Source organism: Pongo pygmaeus, chromosome 13, assembly GCF_028885625.2.
Source record: "Pongo pygmaeus isolate AG05252 chromosome 13, NHGRI_mPonPyg2-v2.0_pri, whole genome shotgun sequence".
Classification (NCBI taxonomy): Eukaryota; Metazoa; Chordata; class Mammalia; order Primates; family Hominidae; genus Pongo; species Pongo pygmaeus.
Genome location: NC_072386.2, coordinates 48,566,502 through 48,585,490, shown reverse-complemented (window position 1 = coordinate 48,585,490; position 18,989 = coordinate 48,566,502). Strand labels below are relative to the sequence as shown.

Below are 18,989 nucleotides of genomic sequence, written 5' to 3'. Positions count from 1 at the left end.
AATGTCATTAATGGAGGCATATCTGAAATATTTCTATTAGCACTAGATCAGACAGAAATAGAACTAAAAAGAAAATAGGAACATCACTTGTATGATTAGTTCTATGGAAATAAGTACTTTGGGCTCCCAATCAAGTGGCTTTTAAATGAACACTGGAAGACAATGTGCTTGGAAAATGGAAACTGATTCTATACAAATTGCTGAAACATAAAGTAGAACGAGTAGTATTTTAAGAGAGTCAAGAATGAAGACACAGAGGAATTCAGAAGAAGAACACAGCAATTTGACTGGGGGTATCCAAGAAAGCTTTTTGGGGAAGGTGAGCTGAATCTTAATATATAAAATTGAACAATGATGAACCACCATGGAAACAGGCTGAAAGCCTGAAATAAATTTACTACAATCTTCATTATCTCTTATTTGTTTGTTGAGTTATCATCTCATTTGACTTCAATAGTACTGTGATTTCTGAAGGACCTTTGTGTACCTTCTCCATATGCAGATACTTCCATTTTCTTAGAGTCATAAGATACATCAACCCCAAAATAAGATCAACAGGGGATAGGGACGGTGGTATTCTTTTCTTTAAACTGGGGATGCAAAATTTTAGCAGATAAGAGATTTGAGCATGCTAAGGAACTTTTAAAACTCACAGACTTTATTTAGAAAGTTTGTATTGATTTTAAAACATTTAAGTTTATCTTATTATTCATCACAACTTTATTACGAGATAATAGTCTCTGAATGACAAGCCAATAGATCAAATATCTCAGAGAAAGAATATAAGAATTGTTTATTTCAAAGAATTATCTTTGTAGGATTAGAAACACACTATTAAACTGCAACGGGTGAGGAAAAAATGTCTTTGGCAGAGGATTTTAAACAAAAAGTATTATTATGATAGATGAAATGTTTATATTAGAGAAGGGATATGTAATGAAACAAAGCTGTGTTAATAGCAAAAATTTTGTCACAAAGTAGTGAGAACTGAATGCATTAAATCATAACCTGTTATTGTTTAACAAAGATTAGACTTTAAAAAATTCGCTAATCTACTCACTAATCTGTTTTCTCACTTTATTCCCTCATTAACAATAAATAGCTGTGTAGCTTCCAGAAGAGCCAAAATAAAGTATGTAGGCGAGACCACCGCCAAGGGCTAATAATTTCATAGCAGCAGCAGCTAAATTCAATCAACATTTAAATCTACAGGCATCTGCTGCTTCAATTCAGAAATTTAACCCATTGTTAGATTTCCCCCCACGTTCAGGCCTAACATCATATATAATTCAGAACTGAAAAATAAATCTCTCATTGACAGATTTCTTAGTTTTTCTATTGTCATTAATACATTATAAAGGAAAATCTATAGTAAAGAATAACTCAATATTAGGTAAATGTTTTACTCAAAATTAGTAAAATGTTGGAGTATTTTATCCATCCATCCATCCTAACCAATATTCATTGAGTCGAACTATACATCAATTACTGTATTAAGTATTAGGACCCAAAGAAGGGAAAGGGTTAAAATGTGGTTGTGGACTCACCTTGAGTTAGCCACCGTCGGTGTTTTTAGACACAGTCCCTGGCCTCAAGAAGTTCAAAACCTAATTATAAAGATAGAAAGTAACAATTATTTTAAAAATATTTTAATCCCTACATTGTCTTTAAGATATATGCTGTCACCCCATTTTTTAGTGGGGATTGAGGCAGAGAGGAGAAAAAGCAAGCTAGTTAATGAGAAACTAGTATCAATTTTATGAAATACAATCTTTAATTGAAGTAGTGAAATGCCAAAAAACAACATGGAAATCACTATTGTTCACAGGCTATAAAGCAGAATATTGACTATTCTTTAAAATGTTGAATTGAGACCAATATGTCCACCATAAAATGGCTAAATTGCCTTCTTACAACATCAGTTTCATTAAGTCCAGTAAACATCTTGGTTTGTTGCTTCCTACAATTACATAATACATTTCAGAATATCCATCCTTTGGCCTTTAAATAAATAAGGTCCCTAAGTTGTTAAGGGGAGCCCTTAAACCTTGGCAGCCAAGCTAAAGCAAATCCTTGTCTATCCTACTCGTTCTGGGACAAATTAGCATGGAAAACTCCATCTTATAAGCATTACATTTATGTTTAAGAATTTCATAATTAGTTCAACAAGATCCACACCTCTGAAACATATAAAAAGGCACAATGTCTTAATTTCTCAACAGAATAATTTGTACAAGATTTGAAGTCTACCTTAATGATTCATTTTTGTATTGTTTTCACAATTGCTTTATTTTGTTTAGCACATTTTTTTCTCAACTCTTTTTAACATATTAAACTCTTATTCGTCCTTCAATTCCCAGCAAAGTTGTCATCTCATGGGGCAAGAATTTTTGACATCCTGCTCCCTCTAAGTTTTAGTTAGATGAAACTCGTAGATGCTCCAACAAGCTCTGCATCCTTCCCTATCACACGTTATCACATCACCCTCTGTCAGAGAAGATGGCTAGCTGTTCACCAAAACATTTCCCTTTTCCTTCTGTTACATAGCCAGACTACATTTTGTAGTTAGATGTGACTATATTCCTCACCATGGAACACAGTCTTAAGAACATCTTGCATATGATCCTCATTCTATGTTTCTTACCTATAGGTTAAATCCTTAAGGACCTAAAGCAGGAAAGGTCCAAAAGACAAAAAGAACATGATTCTCCAGCCACAGCTTTCAGGATCACCCCTCACTTCCACTAATAAGGTCTATTCACAGCACAGTGTTATATAGATGACCATTTGTCACCTCGCCCTGACTAGGACATCTATTGGCACTGCGTTTTATGTAAATGAGAATTAAATTTCTGTTCTTTAAATCATTAAAAGAGTGGGTGTTTATTATAGCACTTAGCCTGTTTGGTTTATTAGATTTCCCTCATTAGATTGTAAACTATGGTACCCCATGGATACAGCAACTAGTTTTGCCTTGTTTGAGGTTTTAGCTGAGCCCTTGACACAGAAAATAGCATATACTTACCATCCCTCTCTCTGTTTTTTAAAATAACTTGAATCTTATGTGATAAGATGTATCATGAAAATTTCATAGGAACTATTATTCTAAATAGTTATTCCTTCGGGAATAGGGAACATAAGGCTTCATTTAGCATGGGTTCCAAAATATCTTTTGGTAAATACCTAAAGGTAAAATTTGATTTTGCTTAAGAGCTCACAGCAAGTGGAACACATCAAAATATGCTTGCAAAACTGTTCTTATAGGCCTCTATTTGCGCGTTTTCGGTAAGACGCTGAGAGCATTGCACAACCTTAGTCAGAAGTAATGGGCTTGGAAGCTCCTTGCTGTAGTCGCGGTGATTTGGAATGTCCTTTGACCCTCTACTGGATTTTATGCCAATGGAGAGAAAACGAAAGGTAATTTTCTTTCCTTTTCAAAACAATAACCAATCACAGAATCCAAGACCTTCTGCTCTTCACATACTACAATGAAACAGCTTTTGAAGTCTAGACAAAAGTAGAGACATCTGACAAGCAATATCAAATCTCAGTCAGCATGCCTCCATGTATTCATTACTGACACTTCTCTCCCTTTCCCCTAGAGTCAAACACACTCTATTCAATGATTCCTTTTAGGCAACTAACCACCTGTTTGGGGCCACTTCCTAAAGGTCTCTCCAAAAGTCTCACCCATCTGTCTCTCTTTACTATTGTCCACTTGCTGGTTAAGTTTAGTCTTGCTTGGCAGAAGTCAACTTTCAGAGATTTACCTCCTTTACTTTCAGCCCTACTTAAGCAACGGACTTTAGAGGAGATGATCAGATCTCCTGGCTTCCTTTCTGAGGAATGAAGAGGAAACTTTTGCTGCTAGACATGCAGCTGCCTTTTGATCTGAAGGAGAAAATCCTCAGGCTCTATTCCATTACTCATTTAGATGATTGCTGAATGGCACCTTTAGGCTAGATTTTATGGTTGCTTTCATAAATTTGTAGTTCACTCACATTAATGTCTATATATTAATAAAGCATTTCTCTAGTGTCAGACAAACATGCATTGGATTTACTAGTTAAAGGCATTTCTTACAGATTTTCATAGACATTTTAGACAATTTTTTTTTTTTTTTTTGCCTCTCAGAGCACCACACAAGTGCCTTCATTTTCAGAGTACAAATATCAGTCTAGTTATCTGTCGATCTGGTAGAGGAGACAACAGAAACTATTTAACATCAGTGAGAAATAGAAAAAAATGTAATCCTTTCTAAGCCATGCATCGTGTCTAGGTCAACTAAGCTTTCTCCACTGTGATTAAAAATGGCAAATTATTAAGAAGTCCCATTTTTTTTTTCTGGAGATTGAGAAAAAATAGATGATAAATTCTCATGAACAGAAGAAAATGGATTTTCAGCAAGTAATTTGGCTCAAGAAGGCAGACCCTAGTGCATGGAACATACTCAATCTGGGGGAGAGAAAGAAATGAACAAGAAGAAAATAACAATAAGAGTTCTTTCATTTCCCAGCTGTCTGCCAAAATTCGGACTGGTTGTTATGGCTGAGGAAACTGTAAGAGCTGAAGTTCATAACTTTAAAGGGAAGATCTGTCCATGGTGGGGCACAATCTGACCAGATACAGTTTCTAGTATTTGTATATGTTCATGAAGCCTGGGCAACATGACAAGATCCCATCTCTACAAAAAATACAGAAAGTTAGCTGGGCATTGTGGCATGCACTTGTAGTCCCAGCTAGTCAGGAGGCTAAGGTGGGAAGATCCATTGAGCTCCAGAGGTCGAGGGTGTAGTGAGCTGTAATGGTACCACTGCACTCCAACCTGGACAATAAAACAAGACTCTGTCTCTCTCTGTCTCTCTCTCTCTCTCACACACACACACACGTATCCTAATACATATGTGTGTATGCGTGGGAAGTTTTGAAGGCTCCAATTCACTTTGGTCATAACCCAGTTTTCCACCTTCACAGAAATAACAAACATTTCAGAAATAGCCTTTCATTTAGTGTGTTTTGCATTAAAAGAGCATAATCTTCTAACTGGAATTATCTAGATGATGTATATATTCCTACACATAAAAACATTTGGATTTGCTTAGAATAATTTTTTATATTTACTATATGGTATCCCTTCTGTTATAAACTGAAATTTCCAAATATTAATATGACTCATGTGTATTTATATAAAATATGATAATTAAAACATTTCACACCTGAAAAAGGTATTTCAACAGAAACACTGAAATTTATTTTACATAATATATTGCAATGATTTTCACTCTAAATTAGAAAAAAGTTTACTTCCTATCAATTTCATTTCTGCTTCTAAACCTATTCTAAAGCATCCCTCAAAATTCTGATTATAAAAATAACATGTAATTTTAAAACAGATTCTCATTAGTGCAAGCAACTGTGACTTTTTAAAGTAGCTTAAAATTACATATTAAAGAGATTTCATTAGGAAGCTTTCATTCTCTTTCATTTAGAATTGTTTGCACATACTTCTCATTAGTCATTGTACTCAAATTTTCAGATTCAAGTATAAAGATAGTCCTTTGCATTACCTTAAACACCAGGTAAGTAAAATTCCAGGAAAAAATAAGTTTTGAAATACCTAAAGGTACCTGTCTTATGAAATTGTCAAGTCCCTTTTTTAAGTGCAGTTTGTTCAATAAAAAGCCAAGATCGATGAATAAGAGAGTGTGATTTTAAGCTTTGCGTGGCAAACATGTTACATTTCTTAAGTGGCATAGCTTGTCTTTCCTCCCTCCCTCCCTGCTTCCCTCTCGTTCCCTCTCTCTCTCTCTCAACCTGGTTCTAATGTCATCCCTTATAGGTTTCTTGTGAAATAGACTGATTTGGAGCTGTGTTAATAACAACAACAACAAATACAACTGCAACCCACATTGCAGTGAACAATATATAAAATGGCAAATAAATTGTACCTCTCATGACTAAAGAATAAGAGGATTTTTTTGTGGTATTGTGTTATGTTGTGTGTGTGTTTGTGTATGTATGTGTGTTTCCATGTGACACCATTATAAGAACAAGCAGGACTTCTTGGAATCCTGAGTCCTTTTGTCTCAACTAAATTAATAGATAATTTAAATTTAAAAAATCAATATATAATGCGCTTATGGAAAAGTACATAAATAATGAATCATACAAAAGAAACGTCAGGGTAAACACCACCCACGTCAAGATATAGCACATTTCTAGTAATACAGACTTCATGCTTACTCTCAAACTCACTTTTTCCTCCTCACCAAAGGTAAACAAGCACTATCTTGACTTCTAACCTATGGTTTAGAGCTGCCTTCAACCTTATGTAAATGTAATCAAGTATTGCATGTTATTTTTGTGTCTGCCTTCTTTCCTTAACATTAAGGTTGTTGGCTACATTCATGTTGTAATTTGCCAAATATCTGAATATACAGTACCATATTTTTGTAACTATTCTATTGCTGATGGACATTGGGTCATTTCCAGTTTAAAGCAATTACAATTAATGCTGCAATAAACATCCTTGTAGATATTTCTTGGTATGCATGTTGTAGATAATGAGGAGCGGAATTGCTGGATCATCTGGTTATGCATATGTTCAGTTTCAATAGATAATGCCAAACTGTTTTCCAAAGTGGTTGTAGCTATTATACTTTCCCTGCAATATATGAGTGTTTCTGTTGTATAACATCTTTGCCAATAGTTGGTATAAGTTATTTGCTTTGAAAGTCTAAGTTTGGTTAGTGAAAGAGGAGAGAGGGAGTGAAGGCTTGGACTAGAAAAGGGAAGACTCCTGACCTAGGTTTCAGTTGACTGGTAGAAGAATGATGGTTGTGCCATGAGTGGTAAAGACTCTAACAACACTTTTAAGGATTTTCCCTGGAAGTAGGGAGATCCTTGAAGGATTGCAGGATCTAATGAGAGACATGGTATTCTGTGGAATTATGAGAGTGGAAATCAACCTGGTCACAGAATTTTAGTGCAAAATAAATTGTGTGTGTGTGTGTGTGTGTGTGTGTTGTGTGCATGCATGTCTTGGAGTCTTTTTACAAGCAAATAAACAAAACCAACACATAAAGTGGAAAGAGTCTCTTTAGACATGAAAATCATCAGAAATTCCTAGGGTGGTGAATTAAAGATGACAAGGACCACAAGAATAGAAGCTAGCCATGAAGAACTACTTAATATCAGTCTATTCTAAATTACATCTTATTCTTCTTTTTGTAATCCATTTTGAACATGGTATGTATCAGAAGAGATGGGAATACAATTCCATTATTTTCAGGTACGAGGAATTTTCCTTAAGTGTTCACTGAGCTGTTTTAGTAAGTGATTGCTTTATAAGGTAATTATTTTATGATTATCACATAGAAGGTGTTTTTGAAAAAATATCCTCTAGAGTCAGGAAAAATCATGGAGTTTTATAGTTGAAAGAGATCTTGAACAACATCTAATTAAACCTCATTTCACAGATGAGGAAGTTGAGGTGCACAGTTGCTCAGTAATTTGATTGGGCTAACGTAGTAGTTAACTGCAGATATAGAAGAATCTAGGCCTTTTAATCCAGAAGACTCTCATCATAAATTCATTTTATTAAATAAACATTGAAATTTTATTAATTCACTTTTCTTGCCTGGTCTATTCCTACACATCCTTCAGAACCCATCGGGGTTTATCTACTACAAAACGTCCTCTCTGATCCCTTCTCTCCTTAAATCCATGTGAGATGCTTCTATTATGTCTTAGCACTTTATAATGACTTCTATTTTGTAACTGTCTATATGGTTATCTCTTTGCCCACTATACTGGAAAAGCAGAAGACAGGAACTGCTTTTTTTTTTTTTCTGTTTTTGTCCTCAGCATTTTGCACAAGCCTAGCACACAGTGATAAATGGTAAATATTTTTGAAATGAATAAACAAATCAAAATCTGGCTCTTTATTATTTTGCTATGCACTCAGGTGGATGTGAAATATATTACCTTACCCATTAGGTTGTTTTTTGAGCTGTTCATTGATATTTCCATTTCTCATCTTTCCAGGAATATGGTCAAAGTGAACTTCCTTGTGCCTTTGAAATTAGTGTGGCTGTGTAATTTGAGCAGAAGTATGACATGTCACTTCCACGTAGAAGCCTTTAATAGCCAGTGATAATTTGCCCCTTCCTCCCTCCTGGCCCAGTGATGTTGGAGACTTTCTGAGTGAGGACAGCATGAGAAGAATATGTAGCCAATGGCTGTGGTTTGAATGTGTCCTCCAAAGTTCATGTGTTGGAAACTTAATCCCTATTGTAACAGTGTTGGGAAAGTCAGACCTTTAAGAGGTGATTAGGTCATGAGGGCTCTGCTCTCATTGGTAGATTAATGCTTTAATTGTGGGAGTGGGTTAGTTATTGCAGGAGTGAGCTCTTGATAAGAGGATGAGCGATATGGTCTGACTGTGTCCCCACCCAAATCTCAATTTGAATTGTATCTCCCAGAATTCCCACATGTCGTGGGAGGGACCCAGGGGGAGGTAAGCGAATCATGAGGCCAGTATTTCCCGTGCTATTCTTGTGAGAGGGAATAAGTCTCACGAGATCCAGTGGGTTTATCAGGGGTTTCTGCTTTTGCTTCTTCCGCATTTTCTCTTGCAGCTGCCATGTAAGAAGTGCCTTCACCTCCCACCATGATTCTGAGGCCTCCCCAGCCATTCTCAGGTATGTCTTTATCAGCAGTGTGAAAACAGACTAATACAACGAGTTAGCCCCTTTCCTCTCTCTCCTGATCTTCTGAACTTCACCATGTGATGACATAGCACAAAAGTCCTCCTAGGGCTTGACATTAAACCTAGGATGACATTAAACATCCTAGCCCTGAGAACTGTGAGCCAGTAGATTTCTGTTCTTTACAAATTATCCAGTCTCAGGTGTTTTGTTATAGTAGCATAAAATGTACTATGATACCAACCCATGATAGATAAGTGGTGTGATTGAGAAATAGAACTATGTTATTCTAAGTCACAAAGATTTTAGAGTTACTACTGTCTCATAACCCAGTGCATCCTGACTAATTAATGGGATGAGACTTTGGGGGACTGTTGGAGAGAGTGAGCCTATTCTGCAGTGAGAGAAGGCTGAACCATAGAGTTCAGATGTTGAACTGTCATATATAGCTTCAAACATGGATCTTGAAGATTCTCATCTCCTGGCATTCATACACTTGTGTAAACCTCCTCCCCTTGAATGTAGGCTGGACCCAGTGGCTTGCCTCTAACAAAAATAATGCTGCAAAAGTAATGGCAAGTTGCCGATTAGATTATAAAAAGACTGTGGCTTCTTTCTTGCTTGCTATGTCACATTCTGTCTCTTGGAGCCTTTGGTCTGGAAAAAGCCAGTTGCCACATGATGACTAGCCCTATAGAAGGGCCCATGTGGCAAAGGTTGATTTCTTTGGCTTACAACACAGACTACTGAAGGCTTGTCAACAATCCTGTGAATGAGATAGGAAGGGGTCTTCTGAGCCTTACCAAAAGCCATGTTGCTGAACTTGAGAGTGGATCTTCCTTCATTTGGTCCTTGAAATGACCCCAGTCCTGGCTGATACCCTGATTGCAGTCTTGTGAGAGGTCTGGAGCAAGAGGCACCCAGCTAATACAGCTACCTCCATTTGTGACCTACAGAAACTGTGAGCTAAGAAAAGTCTGATTTAAGTTGCTATACTGGGGATAATTTGTAATGCAGCAAGATAACTACTACATTGTATGAGTATTTCCCTATCTAAGTATACTGTCCCAACATGACAAACACATTTAACATTATGTCAGAGATGCCTGATGATGACCATATCTGAAGTTGAAAGCAATGCTATAACTCTTTATTGCAACATTGAAATATGGTGCACTATGTGAACCAAAAGCCACGTAAGAATCAAGTTTATACTTTAGTTTCTTGCATCAATTAATTAATAAAACTTATATAGGTATTAGCAAGCATCTCTAAATGTAAATAAGATATTAAGATATAATTAAACATATACTATTAATAGTAATCAGTATTTCGGATACTGGAATGTTGGGGGTATTTTGTATCTCTTTGATTTTTGCAAATAACAGAAAATCTGATTTGCCCATTAAGGAGAAACATGGATTTTTATTAGGCCATTTTCATGTTGCCCCAATATAAACTGACTTCTACTTAAATAGCTAACCCAATTCCTGTACTGCTTCTGAAAAATTTATCAAAATATGATCAAATGAGTGCAGGGACAGTGTGAGACTGGGACTTTCAGGCTATTTTGAGTCATCTGAATCTAAAAATGAGAGCATGACACCTACACTTTTCCCATAGTTGTTCAATATCAGGAATCTAGGACAGTGTCTGTTCAGTAAATCAGAGAGTTAATGTTAAATTTTATATAGCAAAGATAAAAAAAAAGCTGTAAGAAAAAAATTATAAAGTGTTGGGAGAAAGCAAGAGTGCAGTTCTCATACAAAAAAATAAACTTGAGAGCTGAAAATCTTCCACTAGCTATCTTGTGACAATACAGTGAAGCATGAGCCCCAAGCGAGGGACCTGCTTTGGTAGTAGGCTAATGAGAGACTCAGAAGACAGGTATCCTGGTGATTAAAAGGTTTCTCATAGGTGACTATAATTGTTTTTACATGTTTGAAGTCAGCCTGGTTTTAATCCCAACAGAAATTTCTAATGAATACTGCATTTTCTGTGGAAGCAACAATTCATAATTTCCCTTTATTCTTGTTTGTTACTACAAAAGACTCTGTCTCAGAGGGCTTTGATTAAGATGATGAGACAAAGAATAAAACAAATAGAGAGTCCATTAAATGCCTGCCTGAAACCAGAGCTGCACCACTTAATATGAAAGACTCTTCAGAACCAATAATGAAATAATCATCTTTTTTCTGTGACTGATAAAAAAATGAAGGCTAGATATAGATTTGGGAAAACTAATTTACACTGGAGGAGGGAAGAAGGGAAAGAAGAGCAACTACAGAAAATCAACTGTTAATAAATATCAGAGACTGCAGAGAAGTCACGAGATAAGCTGCAGCATATGTTCCTCCAGCTAGAAAATGGCAATCATTTCTCCGAGAAGAGAAGCTGATAAGGTCCCCTCCCCTCCACCGTGCAATCATTTTGCATTTTATATTATTTGAAAGGAGCTTGATTATTGTCCTTTGAATGAAACCAGATTGATTCACATTTACCTGTCAACAGAATGTTCCATTCCTCTGTTTTGCTTGTCTATTTAAAGGCATATGACCTGACTATGAAATTCCATATACAAACGTTCAGTTAAATGTAAGTAAATAAAAATGAGTGAACAGCTTGCATTTTAAATATTTTATATTTTTATTTCTGGTAGCAAATTATGCTAAATTAGAATCCACTGACTGATAAATATCACTGATATGGAGTAATGAATTGAGGTCATGAATATTGCTTTACTCAAGGTCAGATACAATCTTTAAAAATCAAATGCAGAGGAAAAAGCTGCATGTGAACATGATAATTATGCTATTTGAAACCTATTTTAAGGTGGGAAATACAATATATAATCTCCTCCTGTTTTGTAAACTTGGATAAATGTGTAAGTACACTCATGCATCACTTGATGATGGGAATACATTCTGAGAAATGTGTTGTCAAGCGATTTTTCATTGTATGCACACCACAGAGTGTACTTACACAAACTTAGGTGGTATAGCCTACTACAAACCTAGGCTACATGGTATAGCCTATTGCTCCTAGGCTACACACCTACACATCATGTTACCATGCTGAGTATCATAGGCAACTGTAACACAATGGCAAGTATTTGTGTATCTAAACATATCTAAGCATAGAAAATGTACATTAAATGTCATTTAAATGTCATTTAAAAGATAAAAAATGGTACACCTGTGTAGGGCACTTATCATGAATGGAGCTTACAGGACAGAAGCTGCCCTGGGTGAGTCTGTGAGTGAGTGATGAGTGAACATGAAGGCCTAGGACGTTACTGTGCACAACTGTAGACTTCATACACACTGTAAACTTCGGCTATGCTAAATTTATTTTAAAATATTTTTTCTCAATAATAAATTATCCTTAGATTACTGTAACTTTTCTACTTTATAAACTTTTTAAAAATTTTCTGTGTCTTTTGTAATAACAGCTTAAAACACAGACATATTGTACAGCTGTACAAAAATATTTTCTTTCTTTATACCCTTATCTTATGAGCTTTTCTGTATTAAAAATAATCTTTATACTTTAAAAATATTTTTTGTTAAAAACTAAAACACAAACACACATATTAGCCTAGGTCTACACAGGGTCAGGATCACCAGTATCACTGTCTTCCACCTCCACATCTTGTCCCCACTGGAAATTCTTCAGAGGGAATAAAAGGCATAGAGCTGCCATCATCTATGATAACAATGCCTTCATCTGGAATACCTCCTGAACGACCTGCTGGAGGCTATATTACAGTTAACTTTTTGTTTATAGGTAGAAAGAGTACACTCTAAAGTACTAATTAAAAGTACAGCATAGTTAATACATAAACTAGCAACACAGTTATTTATTATCACTGTCAATTATGTACTGTACATAATTTTATGTGCTCTACTTTTATAAAACTGGCAGTGCATAGGTTTGTTTACACCAGCATCACCACAAACATATGAATAATGTGTTGTGCTACAATGGCTGTGACGTCACTGGGTGACAGGAAACTTCAGCTCCATTATAATCTCATGGGACCACTGTCATGTAGTTGGTCTGTTGTTGACAAAAGCATTGCTGTGCAGAACATAACTGTATTGCTCTATCAAGTAGAGATAGACAAGAGGAATGTGCAAAGGCAAATAGGAAGTGAGGAGCTGGTCAGTACACTTATATGGGTTTGACTTCACTTGTTGAAATAGGGCGCTGGGATCCTGAGTGATAGTGGGAAAATAGTTCTAATAGCACATTGTATATTATCTCTTAATATTATAAATATTTTGCTTATTACTAGAAGGGGATGTGGAACAAAATGCTTCTCTGGGCCTCAATGCAGTTGGGTTCTAGTATGGATTCTACAGCTTTATAAAGTTTGTATCTTTAGTAAATCAGTGACACTTTTTTGTTTTAGTTATTCCATTCTACTAAGTGAAAGAGCCAAATAGTATTATCAAGGACCAGTTCAACCCTATGTGTGTGTGTGTGTGTGTGTGTGTGTGTGTGTATACAGATACATATGGTATATATATGTATGTGTGTGTATATATACATATTTATACGAATACAGGTATACATATGTGTGTGTGTGTATATATATCATATATATATATGTATACGTACATACCCATATATACAACTTTTAAAACAAACAAATTATTAGGCTGACATGGTGTTTGCACTCAAAGCTATGAAAACTTGAGCATACATCTTGGATAAAGAAAGGTAACTTACGTGGAATCTCAATTTCAGCATGCTGTTTACGTAATTCACAAACAACATTCAGTTGAAAACATATGTTTGGAAAATAAATCAAAATATTCTGTTTGTGAAATACAGAATTGATGCTTTAAAAGATGAAACACGCTTTGGGTGATAGAAGCTGTGTTCACTATCAACAGAATATCTAGTTTAGTCTAAATACAGGCCAATTGGTCATATCTGTAGTAAGCCAATGGGAAGACATTTGTTGGGGATTAAGTAGGGACTATGCTGGTCTCTGTTTCAGTATGTTTTTAAGTGTGTTGATATTAATACAAAGTTTTGAAATTTTGGTACTTTTTGTTAAAGTATTGGTTTTATTTTCCTCAATTCATCACACAACTTGAAACTTTTCATTTGAATGGAGCATTCACTTCCCACAGAGTCTGTGGTATTGTTGCTTTTAGCTAGACCCTAGTATTGTTCCTCAGCCATCAACATTTTTAAATGCAAAAAAAAAAAAGTGTATACAAAGACAATTTTAGAAAGTATACACAGGCTGTAAATTATTAATAGTGCTTAAGGATTGAAACAGCTACAGGCTGTCAAGAGTAAGAAAAGACAATTACCTAAAAAGTAGGATTGAAAACAGAGTTATAGGGTGGTCATAGTTTCATTATTATTAAATACAAATGCTACAAAAATGCTGATATTTAGAAAATATTTTAAAAATCTGAGAATTCTAAACTCTCCTTCTCTTACCTAAATTATTTTGAAGAATTTAAAGATAAAAGGCTGTACAGTTTGGAGGATAGTCCTCTGGACATAAGGATGGGGAGGCCAAGATTCTAGCCCATGTTTGGCCACTTGTTACTTATGTGAGGACTTAGCATACCTGACCTTCAATGTTCTCATATGAAAGATAAGAGAAATATCTGCCCATAAGAATAAATATGTGAGAGTACATTGTGAAACTCACATGATCCAAAAATGAGTAATTACTATTACCAATATTTTAAGGTTTCTTCCTACTTCCTGGGACACAGAGTGAAATTATATGAAATAGTCATGTCTGATCAAGCATGCATTTTTGGTTCCATCCATCAGTTCATCCATCATCCATCTAATGGATCATTTTATATTTATTAAACACTACTCTAAGTAAATCGCAAATCTCCTTGCTCTGAAATAATTCAGAAATGAACAACACAGTATCTCTGCCATGATATACCTTTTAGTTTAATGGAGACACTCATCTCTTAAGGTACCAATGTTGTGTTCATACACTCTTTTATAAGGAATGATTAAATAATTTTGCTCTAAAGTTAGACAGGTCTAGGATTCTAATCCCATCCCTACTCTACTTTATATGGTTATGCCATTTTAAACAAATAACTTTATATTTCTAAGTCTTATTATCCTTACAGGTAATATGCACTCAAATAGTACTTAATTCATAGGGTTGTTGTGAATATTAAATGAAATCATGCATGCAAAACATCTAGCATATTTCCTGTCTTGTAATAGGTATGCAATAAATAAATATTCACAATTTTTCTTCGGTCTTTTCCTTACCATAATCTTTATGTCTCTCCCCCTAAAAAAGAGCAAAGCAACAACTGATAAGGACCTGGCCTGCTACTATCTTTCAGGCCTTGGTGTTGCTACCAACTGGCCTGGCCCTCACAGCTGATTCTTGCTATTCTCCTGTTGAACATAAATAATTTCATGGAATATCAATATCAGACAAGGTCAATCTTTGACCATGATAGATCTAGACACAAACAAAATCACTCCCTAATCATGTCTGAGAATAGATAAAAACATAATAACATTGTCAAAACACACAAATGACCAAACATCCCCCAACTTAGTTAATATGTGTAATTGTTACTTCTATACCAATTACAGTTTTACCTCACTCAGCCTTTCTTCCTTCTGAATAAGATTACAGTACCAAATGGCAGAGTTAGCTTCACTTTCTGGAAGCATCTAATCCAGAGTAAAGCCACACTTCCTTACACTTTCCCCCAAAGCACTTCACACAAGCCCAAATCCTATAATATTAATAAATCCTATCACTCCCTTACTAAAGTCCCCATAGTTCCCCATGGCTTGTGTTCTCCTATGCCGCAATGAACACTAAACTCAACTTCTTTGACTGGTGGTCGTCTTCAGCTGGAGTGCACTGACACTCTTACACACCTGTCATCTGTATTGTCTCCACATGTCATTATTTTGAGATGGAGTCTCACTCTGTCGCCCAGACTGGAACGCAATAGCACAATCTTTGCTCACTGCAACATCTGCCTCCCAGGTTCAAGAGATTCTCCTGCCTCACCCTCTCGAGTAGCTGGGATTACAGGCACGTGCCACCACACCCAGATAATTTCTGTATTTTTAGTAGAGATGGGGTTTCACCATGTTGGCCAGGCTGGTCTCGAACTCCTGACCTCAGGTGATCTGCCCACCTCGGCCTCCCAAAGTGCTGGGATTACAAGCATAAGCCACTATGCCCGGCCTATTTTTCTCTTCTGCTGAATTAATCTTCCAGTCTACTCTGGCTTCCTTTTCCTGTCACCACTCCGTTCATGTTTCAGATACTCAATAAATGATTTTTGAATGAATGAATGCTCCCTTTCTGTATTTCTACTTTTTATCTTTTTCTTTTTGATAGCTCCAGTCCACACAAGCTTCAGGAAAATAATTTGCTCACCACTCTATCAGACATTGAGCAGGGAATTGCATAGCATCAAGCTTTTTGATACTGGAGTCTCTCAAGACTTTGGCAGGACTAATCTAGAAAAATAATAATTTCAAATAAGTGTTATGCAGTGAAAGAACACAAAAAGACTACTGGGAATTTTTAACCATGTATAAGGGAGTAAAAGTGTGCATTTAGGTTTACTTATATTTTTGATAATAAAATTTAAGGTTTATATTTTTTAGTCTTTTAAAAATATCTGGTTGAGCTCACTTATTATTTTAATTTCACTTAGCACTGTGGCTTTGCATTTCTTTAATCTTTCACAGTTTTCACTGGGAGATTTTTAGGCTATAAACACACACGTGCAATTAACTGGGTTGAAAACATACACCATAAAATCAAATAAGTTTGGTTAATTTTTGTACCCTAAGTGTCCATTTAAAGTTTCACTGGAAATTAACCCTTATGTGAGCAATTTTGTAGCCCTCTGTCAAATAGTTTTTTTTTCTTTTTTCTTTTATTAATTTACTTAACATGGAATCACTTAGAATTCAAGCAACTTTTAGAACTGACAAAGCTCCTGGAGGAAACATGCAATGTGAAAACGTACCACTTATTTTGCTGTTTCTCTGCTGCTCTCAAGTCAGTCTCGAGAATTCTAGTTAATTTCTTCTCCATGAATATTTTTTAGTGACTCAGTTTGGAATTCCTGAGATTTGGCATTTCAGTGTGCTGGATTACCATGGAACATCAGCCCAAATGCAAACTTAGGAGTTAGTTTTAAGCTGGTCTGAAATTCTCACATGTTCTAACATAAAAATGAAGTGCATAGGTGCCTTATGATTCCATTGGGTTAAGATTGTCCATAATCAGTGTCTTACCTTAATGGAAAATATCTGATTTATCCCTGAAATAGTTGACTGCATATAGTATATCTTCAAATAAGAAGACGTAGATGAACAGAACTTCTTAATTGGCTCCTATATGCATCCCATTATGGAAGGTCTGCTTTTGATTCTAAGGTCAGGCCTCTTACTTCCAGATTCATCATAGCAACTTGGGTGACTTTTCAGGAAATTCTCAGCCATGGCAGGAAGATATAACTTATGATTCTTATGATTAAATATTTATATAGTACCAAAGATATGTGGGCAGCAGGTCAAGTGTTATCTACAAGGCTTAGATTGAAAGACAGCTGAGAGATGAAGGGCTTCCCTGATAATAAGTGCACAAGGAGACACAATATTATCCCCTAGGTAAAAAAAGAAAGAGCAGAGAATGACTAGTTGTACCTAGGGTACTTTGTAATATATATATAACTAAGTTGATTCCTTCAGGAAGGGCTCTGTGCTATTCTTGTATTATTGCTGGGATAAAGATTTATTTCAGAAAACGTGGAAGAACTTTAAGCATATTCTCTTATTCAGGGTCCTAGTATAAACTTCTGTTATGTAAAATACCTGTTAGATGCCTTAAGTAAAATCTCTAATGCAATTGCTGTCCCGTATGCCCTATGGCACACACCAGAGTCCTTAACCAGAAAACTCAAAGTCTGTAAAATGCATCTCTACTGGAAGAATTCACATGCAGTGATTTGCTGCTATGAAGCGCTAATTAGAGGACTGAAAATAAGACCAGACTAAATATAAGTGGTGAGAACTGATAAAAGTGTTATAAAGGAAACCAAGATCAATTTAAACCTAGAGAAAGTTTTAGCCACAGATCACTGTGTTTGGAAAGATGAATATAAATAGGTTAAATAGAATTTTCAAAACATTTCAGAAATATGCCTAGAGTCACAGAGCATTTAAAATATACAAATCAATTTCCTAAATAAAGGTAAAGTAAGTTCAAATTTAAGTTTCAAAAATGATTTTATTAGAAACATGCTAAAGTAATTTATATATAAATTACAAACCTCATATATATACAGTTGAAATCTTATTTACAAAAATGTATGGCCCTGCTGTGATTTCCAGACTTGGCATTAGAGAATTTGCTTTCTAATTCTAGCTCTCCCACTTCCTAGCAGTGTGGTTTAGCAAGTCTTTGAAACTTAGTTTCTGATTGTAAATTGGCAATGCCTATTTACCTGCATAAAGTTGTTATTGGTCCAGTGGTGGGCACAAGATCTGAAATGTTAATCAAATCAAAGGGGCAGACTAGTTAGGGCACGGCTGAGGGCTAGTGTTGACTCCCACTGTCTGTTAGCAAGGAAATAAGTTGTCTCTGCTCCTACTGGGAGCCATTTGGTGACCATGAGCAAGCCAGCTTGGCAAACAAACAAAAACAAAGCAAAACAAAACTATGAAGAGGAGTTTAGAAAGCAGAAATCAGAAAATCTGAGCAAAAATTCTGATATCCTACAATGAGAGTCTTTCTGGCCTTTGGACTTTTTGTTATGTGAGATGAAACACATTCCTATCATTTAACTCAGTTTGAATGTGATCTGTTTTATTTCTAACATCTTCTTACATTTCTACAAAGAACACTTCAGGAAAATTCTTCTCTCTTCTTTATCTGAATCATGTAGGTATTAAATTTCTATGAGTGAAAACAGTTTACACTTGTTGGCTTCACCTATGAGCAATACATTTTGTTGATATTTTACACATGTAATCTTATTTAATCCTGCAACCCTCTCACTTTATAGATTAAGGACCCAACACTCAGAGAATAAAGCAATTTGCCTAAGGTAACACAGGATTCCAACCAAGACTGTCTGTTGCAGATTTCATTAATTTTTTCATTACGCCACTCAGCAAAACAATTGTAAATCCTTATGGAAGATTCTCTGGTTGGCAGAGATCTGCTAAAAGTGGATTCCTTAAGAGGTATCAAGAAATACCCTGGATAATCACCAATGCTCTTGC

The 18,989-nt window shown here is 35.6% G+C and overlaps 1 protein-coding gene across 1 annotated transcript in view; it reads right to left on the bottom strand.

Annotated features, from left to right (window-relative positions):
- PTPRD (protein tyrosine phosphatase receptor type D) overlaps positions 1 to 18,989 on the bottom strand; it is a 1,191,315-nt gene that overhangs the window by 875,162 nt on the left and 297,164 nt on the right. The window contains exon 4 of the mRNA XM_063649531.1: positions 1,548 to 1,607. The gene's annotated coding sequence lies outside the window, so the exon portion shown is untranslated. The remainder of the gene's footprint in view (positions 1 to 1,547; positions 1,608 to 18,989) is intronic.